The 20,611-nt window shown below is 49.6% G+C and overlaps 2 protein-coding genes across 3 annotated transcripts in view; one reads left to right on the top strand and one right to left on the bottom strand.

Moving 5' to 3' along the window:
* The window catches only part of CCDC148 (coiled-coil domain containing 148), a 45,548-nt gene extending 37,537 nt beyond the window's left edge, over positions 1-8,011 (bottom strand). For both annotated transcript variants that reach the window (XM_038141990.1, XM_038141991.1), the window contains exon 1: positions 7,923-8,011. The gene's annotated coding sequence lies outside the window, so the exon portion shown is untranslated. The remainder of the gene's footprint in view (positions 1-7,922) is intronic.
* Positions 8,012-8,286: 275 nt separating this feature from the next.
* PKP4 (plakophilin 4) overlaps positions 8,287-20,611 on the top strand; it is a 67,293-nt gene continuing 54,968 nt past the window's right edge. The window contains exon 1 of the mRNA XM_038141981.1: positions 8,287-8,347. The gene's annotated coding sequence lies outside the window, so the exon portion shown is untranslated. The remainder of the gene's footprint in view (positions 8,348-20,611) is intronic.

Here is a 20,611-nt window from a genome sequence, read left to right as displayed (position 1 = left end):
GTTTAATGGAAATGTTAATTGCTTAGCTACTTCACGCTTTCATTTAAAGAAAAAGAAAAAGCATATTAATATGCAGTTGTTGAACCCTCTGATCCTAATTATTGTTAAGGAAAAGCGGCAAAGATTCACTCCCATTGTAGGGTGTGGAGTACAAATAACAAACAAATAACGAGCTTGATCTCTTAATCAGATCCTTTCTCTTCTAGTTGAACTAACTATCTGAAAATGGCACCCATCCAGAACGTGTTAATCTTGCAGCAGTCAATCCTTTCCACAGGAAGAAAATACACAGTATAATACTTCTATCATTCGGTGCCAAAATAGTTTCTAGAAAAATCCCATTGTTTGATTGTAATTTAAATTTGCATTCCCCTAAAGAAAGAATTACAGTTCTCTTTGAAATAAAGTCAAGTCTCAGAAATGGTATGTTCCCAAAAGAGACAGTCCTTTTTGTCTATGATAATCTCATTACTTCCTCATTAAGTAAAACTTAATCCAAATTAGGAAGATCAATTTGAGTAACACTTAAAACAAGCAGCTTCACAGACTGCTCTGTCCCACTGCAGGGGTAGGGAATAGCTCATCTGTTTTCTGAGGATCTGCACATCACAAGGGCACTCTATTTCCCCTCCATTCTTGGAATATTCTTAGAAAATCCAAAAGAAAATAAACTTTAGGAACACTTAAAAAAAAAAAGTTGAAACAAGAAGATTATAAAAAGGAAGCAAATGCTTTAGAAGTTGGTAAGTTGACACAAAAAGGGCAGGAAATGAAGTCACCACGTCACCCTGGATCAAGTGAGTCAGGTGGCATTTTATGTTGTTTTGTTTCAAAGAAAATGTGCACAATCCATTTTCAGTGACCAAATGCAGCTGGCCTGCTGCAGTGAGCACACCTGGCAATTGCAGGTTTGAATGAAAGAGGATGAAATGAGAAAATGCTCTGAGTAGTTAATCATAGAACATTTGGGGTTGGATCTTAAAGCTCACCCAGCTTCACCCCTGCCATGGCAGGGACCCCTCCCCCTGTCCCAGCTGCTCCAGCCCCATCCAGCCTGGCCGGGGGCACTCCAGGGATCCAGGGCAGCCCCAGCTGCTCTGGGCAATTCCTGGCGTGTGGCTGGACATACCTGGGCAAAGTCCAGCTTTGCTGAGCTAAAGGCAAAACTTCTGAGGCATCATGTACTGACTTCTGTAACACAAGAGATTTGCAGAATTTTGTCCTATGTTGTTTTTATTAATGTTCGATTTTTATTTCTATTTATTACCTCCACGTACAACCAAAGCTAGGAAATGAAATAATATGCACAAATATATGAAAGAATAATTGGAAGATGTGAGGCAGAGTTATCCATTACAGGACCCTACTATTTTTTCCATTACTTAATAAATAATAAATGTTTAGTTAAATTGACCTGTGACTGCCTGGCCCATAAAGCATACCTGCTATTGGCTTGGCTGTGTGCAAAGACTTGTTTGGAATGGTGCAGCGAGCAACTCACCCCTCTGCTGCTCTGCATCCACCAGAAAAAACACATCTACAGAATTCACTTAGCACAACAGAAGCAAAGATGCTGTTACACCAAAGTGCAGAGAATCAACATTCCCTGCAACACAACAAAGTACCGGGGCTGTGCGCTTCTTATCAAGAGGCGGCATTTGCACTGTACCACAGGAACTGCAGAAACAGATTCCACGTGTAACACCCCGGGCCAGGGCAGTAAGGATGCAGTTTTACAGGCAGGGTTAATTAAGGAGCTAGACCTCAAAAGGAGCTGCAGCAGATCGGTGTGTTCTGCAAGAAGCATCACGTGTACTAAACCATCAGATCTTGAAATAGCCAATACTAAGTAGTAGCAGAAGTTCAATGGAAGACAGTTAAAGAAGCTCAGAGCAGGTTGAAGCCATTGAGTCACTTAAAAAGGAAAAAAAGAACAACAAAAATATATTGAAGACTGGACTTTAAAAAACCTGTGCAACATATTTAATAACTGGATTCCAGTTGTCAAATCACAGCCCCATTGCTCTTCAGATAAACCAGCCAATGTGATTTTGTTTCCATTGCTGCAAAATGCACAATTGGAAATACACAGCTTGAGAGTCATGATAGCTTTATTTTCTATATCTAGCTAGATCTCAGATTTTACCAAAGCAAGAAGGGAAACAGGAGTCAGGTTCCTTATTTAAGGAATTAGAAAGGTAATTTTAAGCTGTCCTCACCTTTTGCACTTGCCTCTGCCTTTACTGTTGCCTTCTATGTAGTATTGTTAACGAAAGTACTTCCTCCCTACCCCATTTTCATCTAGTTTGTTACTTATGGTTTTTATTTAACAAACCCAAATCTGTATGGAAGGGTTCCCTGCCCCACTGCTGGAGGCCTCTTCCTCACAGCCCTGCTGACAGACCAATTTCTGCACGCATTTCCTAATGAACTGCAGGCACAAGTCAGCTGGCTTAGTTTACGTTGCTGGCAGAACAGTTTAACAGTGCTTCAAGAACATATGACCCTGTCTGAATAAGCCCAGTTTCTCCTTAAGCCAAGACCCTTTTCCCTGTTTAACCGAGGGAAGCTGTGGCTGTCTGGAGCTGCAGCCTTTGCACAATTACAATTACACTTCAGAGCAATCTGCCTCTCACCTGCCTGAGCTCACACCCCACTGCCCACCCGAGCTGCAGCCTTTGCACAATTACAATTACACTTCAGAGCAATCTGCCTCTCACCTGCCTGAGCTCACACCCCACTGCCCACCTGAGCTGCAGCCTTTGCACAATTACAATTACACTTCAGAGCAATCTGCCTCTCACCTGCCCGAGCTCACACCCCACTGCCCACCCGAGCTGCAGGTGGGACACACAGCCAGGGAAACCCCGCGGGGCAGAGAGGACCTGAGGGACCTGGTGAGGTAGCACTGGCACCAACTACTCTGTGGCACTGTCCTTTAAGCCAGCACAGATGATTTTTGTCTCAGTGGTAAAGTGGGAGTCGGAGCAGAACGTTTGTCTGCAGCCTATGAGAGACAAGCCAGAGGGACAGATAATTCATGTGATTTAGGAGCCACTGCAGCTCATTTTGTCAGGAGCATCAGTATCATTTTGTACAGCTTTTGCCAGTTCTGCTAGGCCAAATTCCCAGAGTTATGTGCAGGGAAGCATTTGGCACAACTTCACTTTAAATTATTGCATAATGTTGTCTGATATCTCACTACAAAAAGCAACTCATCCTTGTCTGGGGCCTCTCAGTCACAGCCATCAGAAAAGTACAGTCTGTAAACATGAATTAAATAATCTTTCTGCATATACATTTTCTTTGTTGCCTCCTTATTCAGAAGTATCTCTAGATTTCAGCCTGACATTCTGTATCCCTGGTCTGGTAAGAAAGATTACAATTTGGTTAATTTCTCAACATTTTTTCCAGCCTCATATACAAACTAGTAAGAAGATAGATAATATTTTGTTCAGCAATTGTAGCAGTTGGTAGAAACTGCAAAGGATTTTAGCAGACCTTGCCCTGTCCTTGAGCAGATAGAAGTACCTGCATTGCCCAGAGCTGGGGTGGTGAGGGATTTTTATTTCTTTGTGGACTTTGGGGAGAGTTGTTGTGGGCTTTGGTTGGGTTTCTTTTTTTCTTTTTTTAAGTTTTTTTTACACAACAATTACAAGCTTAGGACCTGAAAACCCACAGAACAGACCAGCTGCTGATGACCTTGTCTTTACTGGACATCTCACTCAGCATTACCTGCCATCTTTTCTCCAACTCATTCTCTTGGCTGTTGCCAAGCTGCCTGCTTATTTCCAGGTGCTGCAGTACCCTAGGGGAGCCCTGACTTACAGGTGCACACGTGATGAAACCCAATTTCACCATTAGCTGGCCTCAGCAGCACAGCTCACTTCAGGACATCCCTTGTCCTGCTGCCCACACACAACACCCTCACTGCGCTCCTGGCACCACGCTACCAGCTGAACAACACACTGGGACAGGATCCGGGGGGCTGCCAGGAGAGGTCACTGAGCTACACTACAGGGCAGCAAGCTGTGCTCCTCAAACCACCTCCATTCCCTGAAACAGGTGTCCAGGGCAAAAGAGGAGCCCCCAGTCCCGCTGCACACGGCTGCTTGCACATTCCTGGGGGCAGGAATTACGGGCAGCAACGGTGCGCTTTGGGAAACTGATCCAACTGGGAAAATAGCGCCAGGGAGGTTTCTGGGGAAGCTGGATCCATTCCACAGAGCAGCCCCCTGCATGGCCGCAGGACCCTGCTGCTGGCACTGGGAAGGCTGGAGAGAAGCACCATAACAGGGCATTACTGTCCTTCCCATGGCAGCTGGGCTTGGCCAGGGCACGGGGCTCTGCAAGGAGAGCATTGTGCACCATCTGCAATCGAATACTCCCACTTGATCCTTCAAAGCCATGCAAGAAAAGGGAAAGTGCAGACAACCTGTCAGTATCCAATAGTTTTTTCTCAATACTTTGTTTTACCACTGGGAAAGAGTAATATCTATCCACAGCAGAGCAGTAATTTTGAATGGCGCTGTCTGAAACAGAATGTTTCTATAAAAGCCCTCAATGAAAAAGCAAAATGTCAGCCCACCACTTTCCTTAGAAATATACCTGTTAGGTGCCTCACCTCCCCAGTTAAACAATAAAAAGTAGGAGAACATTTAGTGCTTTCTATACCAAATGAAATTACAGTTTCAAAATTACCCCAAATCAATTGTATTGTGATTGACTGAGTTGCTGTGACATCAACACAATGGCTTGTAGTAACTTTTGAAATCAAATTGCAGGTTTTAATGAGAGGAAAAACCCCCACATATCTAAATAACTCCCCATGTGAACACCAAACAGCTGTTCATGTGTTGTGTTAGCCTGCCATGCCATCACTCTCTTCTCCAGGTATTTTTTTCCCCCAAACCTTCATAATTTCAGTATCTGGAAGACATTACAGTTAAAGCAGGTAGCATTAAATAGCTTCCAGCAGGAACCAAACCACAACCCCCAGCCTCCCCCAAATAACCGCCCACAAAACCAAACCAACCTAATTCACAAAAACAAAACAAAAAGCAGAAAAAACCAAAAAAAAACCCCAAAGAAACAAACAACACTGTTTTTGTGACTGATATTTATCACTAAAATTAAAAGATTGACATGTCAATGTTCTGCAAGGGCTGTAAACATCTGTGGAATATATATATAAAGCAAGACCAGATTAAGGATTCATTTCAAAATAGATTAAACAAAGCAGAAAAACATATTAATGACTGGAAATTCTGAAGAAACACAACAGCAGTGAAACAACTAGCAAATACCTGTTAACAACATTGCCATCCAAAGCACTGGAAGATGAGCACAGTCAGTTTAAGGGGTCAGATTTAAGGCTCAAGAGAAACCAGCACAGCCCCAAAGGAAAACATGAGACTGGGTTGTTATGAATTGCAAACGCAGTGGAATCATGGCTTTCCAAATGGAATGATACAGACCATCCTGCTTGCAAGTCGCATCCAGAAGAAGGTGAATAAAAAGAAAATGGAATTGTTTGCTGCCGATTTTAAAAGTGATGTAAGAATTTAAACGTGTGTTTGGCAGAGGCCACTTTCAGCTAATGGGATAAGAAATCAGAGAATCAGCCTCCGTGCAGCCCTTTGCATTGGGAAGTTAAGATGGGGTGCCTCTCCACAGCCTGTGTCATCCCTGTTGGACAGGGCTGCTGCACTGGGACACACAGCAGCCAATTAGACAATGTAATGTATTGGCTGCTCAGGGTGCCAGAACAAATAAACCAGCTACGAGGGTATGACTAATACCAGACAGAACCAAACAGCTTTTCCTCACTGACAGTCATTCAATGTATTTCCAAATCTGACAGGACCTCAAAATGTTACTTTCCATTATTTCTCCTTCTTCTGTGCCAAAACAAACCGACTCAAGATGCCCTTCTCCTTCCCAACAGCATTTCTTACCCTTCCCATCCCACCCCAACAGGAAACTCTAAAGCACAGCCAGATTCTGCAGTGCAGGGCTCCGCAGGGATGCAGGCACCTGGAGCAGCCTGCTCCTGATCACCTGGAACCAGCCAGAACCGGGCAGGCCCGGGGATGCCGGGGATGGCATTGTGCCACATCCTGCCCGCAGGCTGTGCCTTCCACAGCCCCCACAACGACATCCAGGAATTGTTCCATTTACCGAGGGGCGAGTGAGCTTCCTCCTTTCCAAAAGCTGTTATCTGTGACAGTCAAGCCAGCGTAGCAATGATACCCAAATTTCAGGTGAAAACCAGTTGAGACTGATATGAAGGTAATTAAATCAATCCAGTACACCTTCAGTAGAAGCAACCTTGCAACTACGGAAGGTCACAGTTCTCGCACATCCCACGTTTTCTCTTCCCTTTATTCTAGATCTAGTTAGTTCACATTCTATCTTTCCTTTACTCCAGCTCTCCACTCTCATTTGACCCTTCCGCCAGTTATTTTATTTCACACCTACTACTCCTTATTTTCCTCAGTTTCTACTGTTATTCCCCTCAGCTCCTGTTTCCCATTTCCTAGACAGAGACCACCCTTTTAGTTTGGTAATATTTGATATGTGGTTCACATGGTACAAATCATGAGATTGTTCAGAGCAGTGAGGACTCAAGACTCCTGTTTGCAGCTGTCAAGGGTTTTCCATGTGGATATCATCATAGTGTAGGAGTTCCTACTGCATTATTCAACATACAAATAATTATACAAATAGTAACAACACCCTCAGAGATTAAATATCTTACCAATCGCCTACATGGTTTCCATGTGGCAGATTTCATTCCAAGAGGGAAATTCCGAGAAGGGACTACATGAGCTTAGAGGTCACTCTCTACATTCACCTGCCTCCTCCTTGTTACCTGCCGTTCCCTCCTAGCAGGGGCTAACGAAGGATAATTGTACCTGCAGCAGCAGCACCAATTAAACCACATGACGAGTTCCTGTGTCCTTATGCCTAAAACAAAACGATGGTTCACCCCATCAAGCACTAAACCGAAAAACTGAGCTGGATGGAAAAACAGACACAAGTGACTGTGTGGATGTGGACAGTGGACAGTGTCACAAGTGACTGTGTGGATGCTTTTTTCATGTTGTTTTGCAGCAGGCTTCCTACACCATCCACATCTATACAACAGGGGAAGAGGGTGAGTGAAACAACCTCTTGAGACAGCAAGAGCTGCTGATTCAAGTGGCCCTGTGGTTTTGGCTCCTCTGAGCCGTTTACAGTGTCCTTCAATTGAGTGGAGAGCGTCGATCGCTATCGTACCTGCAGGGCGCGAGGGCGGGAGGAGAGAATAAGTCAATGGAAAACCAGTCACACTTGGGCTACACCGGGACAGTCCGTTCGGGAGGCTGGAAAGAGAGGAACGGCCCCAGTCACACTCCCGAGACACACCGAGATGGTGGGGCCAGGTCACGCATGGGATGCAAAAAGTTGATCAAGCGTTTAACAGGCCCAAAGCCTGTAATTGAAATATTTTACGGCGATTTGAGGTGTACTGGCTTTTCTTTTCTGCGTCTATGACTCCTCACACGCCATCAAGAGAGTTCGGCTGCTACTGGAAGCGTAAAATGGTAGGATGTTAAAACACTATGGAAAGCGTTTTCCCATCTCTGCCAAACACCTGGACGTAGCCCGTCGGGCCTGAGCGGGCCGTGCGCTCCGCCGGTCCCGCGGGTCACAGCAGCGGAGCGGGGCGGGACCGCGGGCAGCCAGCCGCTCCAGCTCCCGGAGCCCGGGGCACACGGGCCCGGCTCGGCGGAGCCCCGCGCTGCTCCCCGCTCCGCTCCTTCGGCGGGACGGGCGCGGCCGGCCCGAGCAGGGCACCCCGCACCGGCCATCTTGCAACCGGTTGCTCCGTCCATCCACTCACACACCGCTCGCCCCCGCCGCGCTCGGACACTCACCGCCGCGGGTCCGGCGGGTGGTGTCGGAGCCGCCTCCCGCCCGCACGGGCTGTCCCGGCGCTGCCGCCGCAGGCACGGGCCGGGCCGGGTTAGGTTGTGTTGTGTTGGGTGGGGTGGGGTTGGGTCCGGTCCGTCCCGTCCCGTCCCGTCCCGTCCCGTCCCGTCCGCGCCGTCTCCCCCTCACGGCATCGGTAACCACGGTAACCTCAAGTCGCGCCGCCATTGGCGGGTTTAACGCGGAGCCGCAGCCAATGGGGCGCCGCCCCGGGCCGCGCCCGGCCAATGGGAGCGGGCGCCGGGCCGGGCGGCGCGTGACGCGGCGCGCGGGCGGGGCGGGGCCGGCGGAGCGGGCGGCGGGGCCGCCACCATGGAGACCCCGGGGTAGGGCGGGCGCGCCCGGCGGGGCCGCGGGGCCGCTCCGCGCGGTGAGTGCGGGCACGGGCACGGGCACGGGCACGGGCACGGGCACGGGCGGGCCGCGGGCCGGGGCCGCCGCGCGGCGGGGGCGAGGGGGCGGCGGGGTGCGGCGAGGCAGGCGGCGCGGGAGGCGAGGCGGCGGACCCCGGCGGGGCATCGGGGCCGAAGAGCCGTCGTCTCGGGCGGCCCCGCAGGCGGAGCGCCGCGCGCTCTCCGTGCCCGCGGGGCCGCCCGGAGCCCGGCGGAGCCGCCCGGAGGCGCCCTGCGGGCGGAGGTGCCGCCTCCCGGCCCCTGCCCCGGGCGCTGCGCGGCGCCGGGCGGGAGCGCGGAGCCCGGGCCCGCCGGTGTCCGCGGCCGCGCCGTGGGCGTGGGGTGTGCGCGGCGCGGCGCCCGGAGCCGCGAGCCCGGCGGGGCCGCAGCGGGCAGGGCCACCGGGCCTCGCAGCGCCGCACGGCCGCGGGCACGGCGGGGCCGGGCGGGAGCACGGCGGGCGCTGCGGGGGATGGCGGGGCGGGCGGGGGCAGCCGGCAGTGCCGGGCCCTGCGCCCCCGGTGTGCCCGCACGGGGCGGCCGCGGGGCCCAGCCGCCGCTCCGCTGCTCCCCGGAGTCCCAGGCTTCGGCTGCCGCCCGGTGTTCCCGGGCTGCCTGGCCCCGCCGCCGTCGCGGTGTTCCCTGCGCGGGGTTTAAATCCGGATTCTGCACCCTTCGTGTGACCGCAGGACGAGCCGCGCCGCCGTCGCCGGGTGCCGGGCGCCGCGGAGCATCCTCGGCCCGCGCAGCGGGAGCGCGGCTCTTGGGGCTGGAGTAACTTCCTGCGGTGTTTTCTGCCCCTGTCCCCGGTCGCACTCGCGGGGCAGGCGGCGGAGCAGCACGTGCAGGGTGGGGGACGGCGGTGGCCGCGGGGACAGGTGGCCGTGCCGCCGGCTGGCCGTGCCTCGGGCACGCTGCAGTGAGTGCGGGAGCAGAAAGTGCTCTGCAGGTGCCGGTTACCGAGTGCGGCTGCCGTGCCTTGGGCTGGGAGAGCTGGGAAATGAAGTCTCGCCGCAATAAAACAAATGCTGATGCTGAAGCCAGGCTGTTTCGGCACAGAAAAACCGGAGCTGATGACTCAAGCCCCCTCTGGTCCATTTCTCCTCCCGGCTGACGCTCAGGAGACATCACCGGTTCACGGGCAGAGAACTGAGTGTGTCTGAAGTGCCTCTGTTTGCCCCATAGACCTTTGTACTTTTTTTTTTTTTCTAGATAGCCACCCGCTCCCTGTTAATTTCACATTAGTCATTGCTTCCAGATTCCACTGTTTGAAGGAAAAGGTGTGGTTGGACTGAGAGCGCTAGTGTTGCATGAGTTGGCCTTTCAGTTTTTTCAGCATTGTCAATTTTTGATAAATTGGAGTTTAGAGATTAGGAGATTACAAGGATGATAATGTTTTCCCCTTAACTAATAACTGTGTTTTTGAGGTCAACATCAAATAATTTGTTCATTGCGATAAAGATATGGGAACTTACTAGATGTGCTTGTTCAGTTTGTGAAGAGAAAGTAATTCAGTCATATTCATCATATTTCAAGTGCGGGCAGTGTGTGTTGGGGGCAAAAGCTTTTTACTGGCGTTTATATCCTGTAATGTTCCTGTTAAACATTACAATGTTATATGCAAGTAAATGTAACCTGACTGTGGAAAGGTAGGTTGCAGTATCTTTCTCCTTCTGTTGAAATTGCTTGTGGAGTGCTCTGTGGCTGCTGAAATAAAATGCTATTAATATTTTTAATTAAGGCAGAAAAGCTGATAGGCCCTTTCCAGTAAAAACTGTGTCTTTTTCCCTTTCATCTTGTTAGATGTTCAGCACAAATAGCAGTACTGGTACCAGAAGTTCTGCTTTGAAACACAGTTGGAGAAAGTTTTGTGAGAGTCATCTTCTGTGAGAGGGGAGAATTTGTTCTGATTTTTCTTAGAACGTCAACAAGATAACGCCTTTTGGAGTTTGCATTTTTCAATAGTAATGCAGGATCCTTTTTTAATGAACAGTTGAATTCAGTCACACAATGTAAACAGGGACAGTTATAGGATACTCTACCTTTTTATAGAAGCTTCTTGCAATAGCAAAGCAGTGTCTGTAGTGCATTTTGAGGTATTCTTCATATTCAGTGATAGCATATGCTGTGTACAAATAGCAGTAATTTTAATTAGTAATGTGTGTTTGCTGTTTAGTGTAGAAATCTACATTCACTGAGAGAAGACTCTCTGGAGAAAAGCTGCATTTTAAATGAACAGAAAATATAAACAAGAACTTCATGTACTTCTGGTTCACTTTATGTGGATTATTTCAATACCTTTAGTACAGATGAAGAGGTAAAGCAGTTCTGAACTATGGGACTGTGTGAGTAATGTCTACATTTTGTTAGGGGGATTTTTTTTTCTTAATTTTGATGCTGAAAATAATCAAGTCCTGCAACATTTGGTTATTTTTTGGTGCATAAAAGCAGTGGCTAGTTGAGGAGGTTCAGTGAGCTTAACAGTAGACTAGTTTGCTTTAGTATCAGGTTTAGTACTTAGTGTAATGTGGTACAGAAAAGTCCCCTAAAAAAGCAAGTGGAACTTGTGATACTTGTCTGGAAAGGCATAGTTTGTGAGCCTGTTACTGCCACAGTCTGCATTGCTCTCAGTTGCTTTTCTGTCGCGTTCAGCCAGTCAGTGAGTCTGGTGGGTTCCATGGAGGTGCTGGGATGAGCAGCCGTGCTCGTGGAGCAGAGCAGTGCCCGGGAGCAGAGCGCGCTCCTGGCAGGCTGCCGTGGGCTGGACCCCACTGCAGGAGGGTGTCTGGAGCCTGCCCTGTGGGGACAGCAGCTCCCTGTGCCAGGCTGCATGGCACCCCACTGCAGGAGCGTGTCTGGAGCCTGCCCCGCGGGGACAGCAGCTCTGTGTGCCAGGGCTGCATGGCACCCCACTGCAGGAGCGTGTCTGGAGCCTGCCCCGCGGGGACAGCAGCTCTGTGTGCCAGGGCTGCATGGCACCCCACTGCAGGAGCGTGTCTGGAGCCTGCCCCGTGGGGACAGCAGCTCCCTGTGCCAGGCTGCATGGCACCCCACTGCAGGAGCGTGTCCAGAGCCTGCCCCGTGGGGACAGCAGCTCCCTGTGCCAGGGCTGTGTGACACCCCACTGCAGGAGGGTGTCTGGAGCCTGCCCCGTGGGGACAGCAGCTCCCTGTGCCAGGGCTGTGTGACACCCCACTGCAGGAGCGTGTCTGGAGCCTGCCCCGTGGGGACAGCAGCTCTGTGTGCCAGGCTGCATGGCACCCCACTGCAGGAGGGTGTCTGGAGCCTGCCCCGTGGGGACAGCAGCTCTGTGTGCCAGGGCTGTGTGACACCCCACTGCAGGAGCGTGTCTGGAGCCTGCCCCGTGGGGACAGCAGCTCTGTGTGCCAGGGCTGCATGGCACCCCACTGCAGGAGGGTGTCTGGAGCCTGCCCCGTGGGGACAGCAGCTCTGTGTGCCAGGGCTGTGTGACTGGACCCCACTGCAGGAGCGTGTCTGGAGCCTGCCCTGTGGGGACAGCAGCTCTGTGTGCCAGGGCTGTGTGACACCCCACTGCAGGAGGGTGTCTGGAGCCTGCCCCGTGGGGACAGCAGCTCCCTGTGCCAGGGCTGCATGGCACCCCACTGCAGGAGCGTGTCTGGAGCCTGCCCCGTGGGGACAGCAGCTCTGTGTGCCAGGCTGCATGGCACCCCACTGCAGGAGCGTGTCCAGAGCCTGCCCTGTGGGGACAGCAGCTCCCTGTGCCAGGCTGCATGGCACCCCACTGCAGGAGCGTGTCCAGAGCCTGCCCCGTGGGGACAGCAGCTCCCTGTGCCAGGCTGCATGGCACCCCACTGCAGGAGCGTGTCCAGAGCCTGCCCCGTGGGGACAGCAGCTCCCTGTGCCAGGGCTGTGTGACACCCCACTGCAGGAGGGTGTCTGGAGCCTGCCCCGCGGGGACAGCAGCTCTGTGTGCCAGGCTGCATGGCACCCCACTGCAGGAGCGTGTCCAGAGCCTGCCCTGTGGGGACAGCAGCTCCCTGTGCCAGGCTGCATGGCACCCCACTGCAGGAGCGTGTCCAGAGCCTGCCCTGTGGGGACAGCAGCTCCCTGTGCCAGGCTGCATGGCACCCCACTGCAGGAGCGTGTCTGGAGCCTGCCCCGCGGGGACAGCAGCTCTGTGTGCCAGGGCTGCATGGCACCCCACTGCAGGAGCGTGTCCAGAGCCTGCCCTGTGGGGACAGCAGCTCTGTGTGCCAGGGCTGTGTGACACCCCACTGCAGGAGCGTGTCCAGAGCCTGCCCCGTGGGGACAGCAGCTCTGTGTGCCAGGGCTGCCAGGAGCTGCTACTGAACAACATCTTTTGCTATCATGTGCAACAAGCATGTGGACATCTCCCTGGGAAGCCTGTGTTGGTGCGGGTCAGAATTCTGGAATTTTCAGCATTTTTGGTGAAGTTTGGTGTTTTTTTTTCCATCAAGCAAAAATAAGATGTTAAATCCTTAGGAATGTGGTGTGTACTGCCAGTCCAAAGTTAAACTGGTTTGAACTTCAGTAATGAGGTGGGAAAAGACAAAGGCCTGGCGTAGCTTTGTGTGCGAGTGACCAGAAACCAGATGTGAAACTGGGCTGTTGGGCATGGCCAGTAGCTATCACTTGCCACTTGCCTCTGCCTTGATTGCAATGTTGCTGGCAAGGAGGCAGTTCAAATGCTAGTGAAGATGGGGAGTAAACACGCAACCACAGGCAAGCCCAGAGCCAGGGCCTGTGGAAATGGCCCTTCCCAAGGAGCAGGCTGTGCTGGCCCTGGCGGCAGAGCTTGGGCATGGAGCTGGAGGGGATGATGGCACTGAGCGGTCTCTGGGCATGCTTGGGAGCTTTGCTGATTCTCAGCTGCTTTTCCTAAGGCCTGCGAGATGTCCTAGTTCATTGGATAACTTCTCATGTTCTTTTATCCAAACAGAATACTCATTTATTCTGCTCCGGGGAGGTTTGCGGAGGAGGGGGAGGAGGTGGATGAAGACAGCCAAAAACTGCCTCTGGTGACCTTCCCAAAGCTTTTGCTTCCAGTGTCTTGTCAGTTAAATCTCTGCAGCTGGCAGCAGCCTTCAGACCTTTGCTCCTCTCCCTCTTGCTGCCCTTAGTACCTCTGTCCTTTATTTTGAGGCAGACAAGAGAGGTGTGGATTTCAGGAGGAAGGAAGGAGTCCATCACTTTCACGGAAGATTAATTATCTTCTTTTTTGATAGTGGAATCTCCGACTCTGTCGTTGAAAGGGAAGGCTGAAGGAGAAGGGTCGGGGAGTGGTGTGTCATGGCAGCTCAGCTGGGCCATGGGAGGCTGGGGGCCGTGGGGCAGCCGTGTGTCCAGGGCCAGGGAGAGCATGGGGTGGCCGTGTGTTCAGGCCCAGGGAGGCCGTGTGTCAAGGCTGTGTCCAGGGCCAGGGCAGCCGTGTGTCCATGGCCAGGGAAGCTGTGGGGCAGCTGTGTGTCCAGGCCCATGGAGTGGCCGTGTGTCCAGGCCGTGTGTCCAGGCCCAGGGCAGCCGTGGAGTGGCCGTGTGTCCAGGCCCAGGGCAGCCATGGAGTGGCCGTGTGTCCAGGGCCAGGGCTGCCATGGAGTGGCCGTGTGTCCAGGCCATGTGTCCAGGCCGTGTGTCCAGGCCCAGGGCAGCCGTGGAGTGGCCGTGTGTCCAGGCCCAGGGCAGCCATGGAGTGGCCGTGTGTCCAGCCGTGTGTCCAGGCCGTGTGTCCAGGCCCAGGGAGGCTGTGGAGTGGCCGTGTGTCCAGGCCCAGGGCAGCCATGGAGTGGCCGTGTGTCCAGGCCCAGGGCAGCCATGGAGTGGCCGTGTGTCCAGGCCCAGGGCAGCCATGGAGTGGCCGTGTGTCCAGGCCGTGTGTCCAGGCCCAGGGCAGCCGTGGAGTGGCCGTGTGTCCAGGCCCAGGGTAGCCAGGGGTGGCCGTGTGTCCAGGCCCAGGGCAGCCGTGGAGTGGCCGTGTGTCCAGGCCCAGGGCAGCCATGGAGTGGCCGTGTGTCCAGGCCCAGGGCAGCCATGGAGTGGCCGTGTGTCCAGGCCGTGTGTCCAGGCCCAGGGAGGTGGCTCCAGCACAGGCTTGTCCTTTCAGGATGGGCTGTGTGAGTCAGCCCTCCTTCCTGAGGAGCCGGTGGTGTCTGCTGGGAACCGGCCCGGCCAGTTCCCTGCTGCCTCCCCTGCCTTTCCTCCCTGCCGGCGGGAAGGCAGAGCCTGTGGCTGCCCCGATCCGTGGAGGATGTGTGGGGCTGTCTTCAACTTTCTGGTCCTCTTCATTGCATCCCACTCTTACAGGGAAAAAAAGATGACTTTGGAAAGCTGGGAAAAATCCGTTCTTTGAGTATGGTGTTTTTAAACAAGGTGCCATTTTAACAGATTTTTTTGCGTGCTTTTGTTATACATGTGTTTTCCTACTTTAGTTTTAATCAATTTTACTATACTAAGAAAAAGAAGTTGCTATTTTTCTTCAAAATGTCTCCATGACCATCTCTTACAGATGTCCTCCCCTTATTTTTTAACTTTGCCTAGCATTTTAGAGATTTTACCTAGCTAGGTAAGAAATTTCCTTACTAGGAATTGAAGACCAGTCAACTTCCTGTTTAATTGCTTTTAAATATAATTTAAAATATGTCTTTATTTTAGTGGAGAAAATGAAACCAGGAGTTGTTATTCATTTGAGGGTGATTAAACCATTATTCAAGAAATAAGTAAAATTACCCCCCCATGTAGTGTTCTAACTGAAATGTAGTGTGTTTTTGTGAACCTTCAATTAACATTATAATTGATCTAATGTTTTGATTGATGTTGTGATGAACTCATTATTAAAGAGCAGAAAGGAATCTATAGTGAATTCTTTGAAGGTGCACAAGTTGAAACCTGCATTCTGCATCACAGCTCGGTGGGGGATTTTTAATGTATTTACTGTTTGTGCAGGGGTTGGTGGTTGTGGGCAGTGCATGAAATCCCCCGGTGGCTGTGGGATCTTTGGGATGTGTGAGGCAGGTGGTTCACAGCCCCTGTGCAGGCTGGGGAATGAACTGGCCTTCGGGGTTTGCTGAGTTCGTGCAGAGGGGTTTAGGGCACGCCGTTCCCTGATGAGCGAGGTGCATCTCAGAGCATTGCATGGGGGAGCCCTGAAGGGTTTGCGTGTCTTGGGGCACCTGTGCTGGCTGGCAGTAGGGGTAGCTCTGCATCAGGTCGGTCCAAGAAATGCCCTTGGACTGGCTGGGGCCACCTCCAGAGGCAGCAGGAGCAAGAGGGAGAACGTCCCAGGAGGAGGTGGAGGGGCTGAAGGTAGGGACAGTTTTCCTAGTGCAGGTAGGGCAAGGAGTAGCACAGGTCTGGGAGCAAGTGAGGAAAAGAAGGAGCTGTGGTGTGCTGCCAAATATCACCGTTTGTCTTTTGAGGTCCAGCTGTAAGGAACAAGGAAGAAGCATCAAAAAATGTCTAGATTCCTGTTTGTTTTTGTGGGTGCCAACAACTTTCCTGTCTTTATCTTTTTATCAAAAGCTCCTCATCTTCTGTCTGTGGTGTGGCAAGCCAAAGACTGTCATCTGGGCTATGCTGTTGACAGGTTTTTATAAATGGACTCAAAAACATTTGTATTCCACTTGTCCCAATAGAAAGCGCCTAATCTATCCCTTAGTTTGCTCTATATGATCTTACTTAATGCCATCTGTGCTAGAAATCTGATGTGAATGGGAGATTGCCATTTTGTGGTGGATTTCTATCCTCTTCCCCAGGAAGGCAGCAGCAGGCAATGCATCCTAGGTGCTCTGAAAGGAAACATTTTCAGTTCCAAACCCATGTTCTTCCTGTCTTGCCTTGGCAGAACTTCAGTTGTGTAACCTGGGAATTAAGTATTGGCACATTTGTTATCATGCAGGTAAATCTGATTGGTGAAAACTAAAACCACAGAAACTCACCTCTCTCTGAAATGATTTCAGACAAATGATAATTCTTTAACTTCCATGTCAATGTGACAGGCTTAAAGCTGAAGCATTTGGTATCTTTCACAAAATGAACCCAAGGTAGTATTTGTGATGTAACTGATCGCAGTGGCTTCTGGACAGGTGGAGCACTGGACTGTTAACTGGAGACATTCTGTGTACAGGTGTGTTTATGTAATGGTGTTCAACAATCGTCTTCTGCTAATTCATGCTCAAGTCTTGTGTGGTATCTAAAGGTATGTAGGGAAACAGTTCTCAGAAAGACTTAGTATTTTCATAATGTTTTTATTTAAAAACAAAATTACCTATATTATTATTGAGAAATACACAGCAGTATTGAAATTATAGCCTATCGTGAAAGGAGATTTAATTTGTATCATACTGGTGCCTAAACTCCAAATTGACGTGGCCCTCTGTGAAGTAGAGGGAAGTCTGTGCTCCACAGAGCTTACCGGCAGAAAGGCAAAAGTTATGGAACAGCTGGAGAAGATAGCAAGAACATGCCTTTCTGTAACACACACCTTATCCAGGGTGCTTGTGAGCCAGTACTAAACCTGGGCTGTGTCGTTTGATTCAGCCCTAATCAAAGATATGCTGACAGAACTTGCCTCCTGTTGCTGCTCCATAGCCTTCATATCCAGCTGTGTCCTCATAACTAGTCATGAAAATACCCAGCTCCATATTGCAGCTGAAATCTAAAATATTGGCAGTGAGGTGACTGATACAACGCATCGCTTGTTCCTGGGAACATGTTTATGTTTTGGATGGGAGATGGAAAAACATTGAACCCAGAAATCTCAGACTGGTTGTGGACTTGTGAGATGTGCCTGTTTGCTCTGTTATTTGGACTATCATATAAAGAAAGAAAATTCTGAGTTTTCTTAGTTTTGCTATTGTTCCTTAGCATAAATCATAGCAACAGCATACAGTGAGATTTGGGAAAATTCACTGTCATTAAATACAAAATTTTCCAGAAGATAGTTTTTAAAAAATCCTAGTTTAGTGTTTTTCACAGAATAGATAGACTGGCAGAAAAAACTTCCTGTGGTTTGAGAACTTAACACTTGTTAAGGAGTTCTGAAGTTCTGGTAGAGAGCACTGCCTGTTGTGGGATGCTTTTTGTTCAGGCTGACGTAGTCAGTCTTTCAACACTCAGAGTTTTTTAATTTAATTGTGGAACCCAGGTTATTTTTAAGCAGGAAAAAAATTCATCAGGTCATGTACTGACACTGAGACAAAATCAAAAAACTGCAACAACAAAAGATCCAAATCCCAAAAAAAAAAAAAGTCCTGACAATATGCAGCTAAAAAGTGTTGAATTAGCAAGGCACACTGAGTCCAGGAACTGGATTTGTCTGATGAGCTGCTGAGTTTTATTTTGGCTAACTTGAGTTCTCTGGAAGGAACCACCCACTGTCCATTGGGAGCTGCTGCTGCATTGATCCAGTCTGGAAATGTAGTCACACAGTGGAGGAGGATAACATTTTTTGTTAAACTTTATGCATTTATTGCTGTTCATAATGGGTAGATTTTAGATATCTTATTTACTGTTGCAAATATAGATACAAAAGAAGATATCCTGAATCACAACTTCCTGCTTTTAGGAGGTGTGAAGTGCATTGCATTTAGGAAGTCTTGCCTTGTCAGAATACAGCAAATGCTGTTTTAGTGATACAGTTCATTGTACTAGTTAATGTGGTAATATTGAATTGTTTTGTATTACTAGTGTATTGATTTAACATATAATATAAATATTAGTATATTTCAGACTGAAATTTGAAATACTAAAGGAAGTTACTTTTTTTAGATAGCAAAGATAATTCAAGTTAATGCAATTTTTCCAGATTTTTCCTTTGTTTTCTGTGCATCTCAATATGTCACAGGAATCATATTACAGCAGAGCATTTATGTTTACTATGGCAATATTCCAGGGATTTTTGGTTGGTTTTTGTTTTAGAAAGTTGAAGAATGTGCTTTATGCGCAGCGGTGCACACTGTGGGATGGTATTTCCACCTGGTCAGGTGTTCCAGTTCGGAAGGGACCATGCGGTGAAGGGTGTGTTGGTCAGGCCTGTGTGCTCCTCTCACAGGTGGAGCAGCTGTGGAAGTTCCAGCCAGGAACACCGATGGCTGCATGAAAGCCAGTCTGCTCCAACCCAAACAACAAAGCCCTGCTCCAGGCTGGCCTGCTGGGGCTGCTGCAGGAGCACCTGGAGTCCTCAGCTCTTCACTGAGTGTTGGACTGTTTTCCCAGAGTTTACTGAATCCTGTCTTTCCAAACTGATTGTTCTCCAGCTTGGTGTTGTGATTGAGCATGGTGAAAACAAAGGACTCTGCTGCGCAGACACTTTCTGTGTTCGGAAGCACAAACGTGTCCTTTTTCCTTGTGCATGGAAGCTGATGGATCAAGCTTTAGAAGAATGCCCTGGTGTGAAAAGTTCAGGCAGCCTTTCCTTCAGCTGTGCAGCACTCAGGAAGGCCTCATTCCGCAGGCCAGCAGCTGCCTTCTGCTTGTATGGGATGTCCTCACCAAATGCAGAACTGCTGACTCTGAGCAGATCACTTCTGGGATTGCTCTTGCTTCTCTTGGAGCTGATAATTGGTTCTTCCTTCCCCCAGGTTCCCTGACACAGGCAGGCCTTTGGAAGAACTTGTTACTGTTGTCTGCGTGGCAAACAGCCACCTGCCTGTGAGGGTTTTCTTTCCAAATATTTGGCGTGTCTGTCTCACTTCCAAGTCTTTAGTGGGCAAACTTAAACATGTTGGAGGAAGGGGAGACAGGCTGTGCTGCTGCATGGATTGCGTTCGGCTGTTTCCCTCCTTGCACAGGATCTCCAGGCTTAGAACCATCCTCTAGCTGACTGAAATGGTTTGCATCTTGCACAGAATTATAGCCAGAATCGAGATGTTTATCTTGGAGGGTTTTTTTTATCTTGGATTTTTATCTTGGAAGCAAAAATGCCTTGTAAATCCAGAAATTCAAGGGTGGTGTGTCCTTTTCCCTAGTACAAACATAAATACTACATGTGAAAGCTCTGCTGTGTCATGCTGCTAATGCCCAGGAACTAATTAACAACCAGCCCCAGAGCCTCTGCTCTGGCAGTTTATAACAGCCTGGGGCAGGAGGAGAGCAGGGATGTACGTGGGACATCTACACAGGCTTCTTAACGTTGTAAATTTTTACATCATTTATTTTATCAACCCTCCTTTTGTATTGCTGTCTTTTGGATTTATACTTGTCAATGTATTTTATTATTTCTTACACCAAAGTATGAGGTGAAAATCCTTATAGAAGAGTTTAGTCTGTTGAAATTCAAAACTGTAAAGCTTGCTTGACCTGTATTTCAGAACCAAGTTTTGGTTGGTTCTAGACAACAGATGAATAACCACTGTTCTGCAATTTCTTTTGTTGCAAGAATCACTTGTACTTGGAGCTTTTAAAAGATTCCTTACAGACTATAGGAAAAAAACTTCTGGGAAACAGCTAATACTTGGTGTTCTTTCAAAGTATTTACACAACTTTTAAAAATATATTTTAAGTTGGAATTTATCTCCTTTACAATTACGTCCCCATAATTTAGCTGAATGTAGAGATTCTAGGCTGGAAGATGCAGTGTTTGTGCAGCCAGCTCATTTCCTAGTGCAGGCTGGGAGAGAGCCCCGGGGTACAGAACACCCACTGCTCAGGTCCTGTCAGCCGGGATTAGCCAGAGGGATCTCTGCTCTGCTGCACTGGAGCTGTTCTGAAGGGCTTGTGGATAGCTGGGTTTGCCATGTGCTCGTGGTGTTGGGCCCTTTTCAGTCTCTGCAATGGCACAGTTCAGTGGGAATACAATGCTTGTCGCTGAGGATATGCTGTTTTTTGGAATAGGGTGCTTGTTAATGCATTGGCTGTTCTCTCACAAAGTGCATGGAGAGAGCAGCTCTCTGCTCTGTAGTGTGGGGGACTTTGCCTTTCAAAGGCCCATACTGATGTTCAGCCTGGCATGCTCCAAAGCTCAGACTTCTTGCCAATGTACTTTTTCAATATGAATGTGAATCAGTTTGGTGTGTTAAATTTGTGAGACAGCATCATAGATTTATGAACATTAATGTCAAACTTTGAGTTTTAGGTGTGCATCAGTTTTTCACTCAGTTTCCCTTGAAACAAAAGCTGGTGTTTGATATGATTAATTTTGTCCAGGATACTGGCAGTGGGCCTGTGAAACTGACTGAGGTGGTGCTAATCCCTGGTTTATTTCTGTTTTGCCTTTTTTGTCTCGAAGTGTGTGTGTTAGGAGATGC

This window comes from Motacilla alba, chromosome 7 (assembly GCF_015832195.1).
Source record: "Motacilla alba alba isolate MOTALB_02 chromosome 7, Motacilla_alba_V1.0_pri, whole genome shotgun sequence".
NCBI classification, from domain to species: Eukaryota; Metazoa; Chordata; class Aves; order Passeriformes; family Motacillidae; genus Motacilla; species Motacilla alba.
This window is presented reverse-complemented; position numbering and strand designations above follow the sequence as displayed.